Source organism: Pteropus alecto, unplaced genomic scaffold, assembly GCF_000325575.1.
Source record: "Pteropus alecto unplaced genomic scaffold, ASM32557v1 scaffold88, whole genome shotgun sequence".
In the NCBI taxonomy this organism is placed as follows: Eukaryota; Metazoa; Chordata; class Mammalia; order Chiroptera; family Pteropodidae; genus Pteropus; species Pteropus alecto.
The window spans coordinates 7,251,384-7,252,993 of record NW_006494611.1 but is presented as its reverse complement, the minus strand read 5'-3'; positions in this window follow the sequence as shown (position 1 = coordinate 7,252,993).

Below are 1,610 nucleotides of genomic sequence, written 5' to 3'. Positions count from 1 at the left end.
AGTATTCTTAATGCCTTCTGGGATGAATAAAATCAAGAGTTCATATGGTTATTAAAAGTAAAAATTTGAGGGCCAAATTAGAGAGCTCTTTGATTCTTAGGACAAGAATGGCCCCTAGGCCATATGGCAACTGCGTGAGTTATAAAATGTTACCATTTTCTCAAGATCTTTACTTCTATCTATTGGAAAATTGGCATTATATTCCAGTTTTGTTAGATAAAACTTTTTTTTTAACTCTCTAAAGTCGTCACAAATATGCAAGCATATAATATCTACAGTAAAGGTCACAAGTTTGGATGCAGTGCTCAACCTGCATTACTATATAAAGTGAGGTTTTGGAAAAATTATCTACTCTCTATTATAAGGAACACCAGACTCCTCTCTTAAGAAAAAAAGAAATATACAAGCTGATCTTCAAATCAACACCACGATCATTATCATCAGCAACAACAAATGCCTACTAAATATCTAGACTATGTAAGTAGTTGTGTGAGCCTTGGGGAAGACAAGATGCCATAAGGTAAACTTGATTACTTCTTCATCTGAATGTTTAGAATACATTATCTCTTCTTTGCTTACAGTGTATTATCCTCATCTACTTTGAATTTTTGGATTAGTTTATTCATTCTATTTTTCTCAAAAAAAAAAAAAAAAATCTCTGGTGATCAGTGTTACTATTGGACCTAATTTTAGGCCAAAAAGTTATCTTTGGTATTGGTTTCACACAGAATAAGACCAATTGAAGTGGATAAGAAGAATAGTTAGCATGTGAGAAAAAGAGCAAGCTTTTCAAAACATAGCTCAGATTTGTCACTGTCTGCTCAAAACTGTCCACTGATTTCCTATCATATTCAGATGAAATAAAAGTCACATTTCTTACCATGGGTTACTTAGCTCTACATGATCTAGTCTGGTCCTGGCCACTGTCACTGGCTTTATCTTCTAGTACCTGGGGCTTGCTTCACTCCATTGTAACTACACTGATTTCTTCTTATTTCTTTAACATTCCAAGCATATTCCCATCTAGGGCCTTTGCTCTAACAATGAGATCTTCCCAGAACACTACTTCTCAGATCTTTTCGCAGCTCACCCTTCTACTCATTCTGGTCTCTGCTCAATTGCTCTTCCTAGAGAGGCCTTTATTTACCATTAAATCCAATAATAAGCTCCATCTCTCACCTAACTACTCATTTTTTTAAAAAAATATTTATTTTAATTAGTTTTAAGTACACAGTACGTTGGTTAGACATCTATATAGTTCATAAAACTATCCCCCCAATTGCTCCCTCTCTCCCCTGACCCTCCACCTAGCCAACATATTAATGTTAACTGCATTTCCTATGCCATGTTCCCCATCCCCGTGACCATGCATCAGCTACTAATCTGTACTTCTTTAACCCTTCACCTCATTCTCTCAGTCTCCCACATCCTCCTCCTCTCTGTCCATCACCAAATTATCCACTATATTTGTGAGTCTGTTTTTGATTAGTTTGTTCTTTTTATTCTTTAGATTCTGCATATAAGTAAAATCATATAGTGTTTATCTTTCTCTGACTTAAATACCTTCTAGGTCCATCAAAGCAATATCTTTTACCATCCCCTTTCTTTTA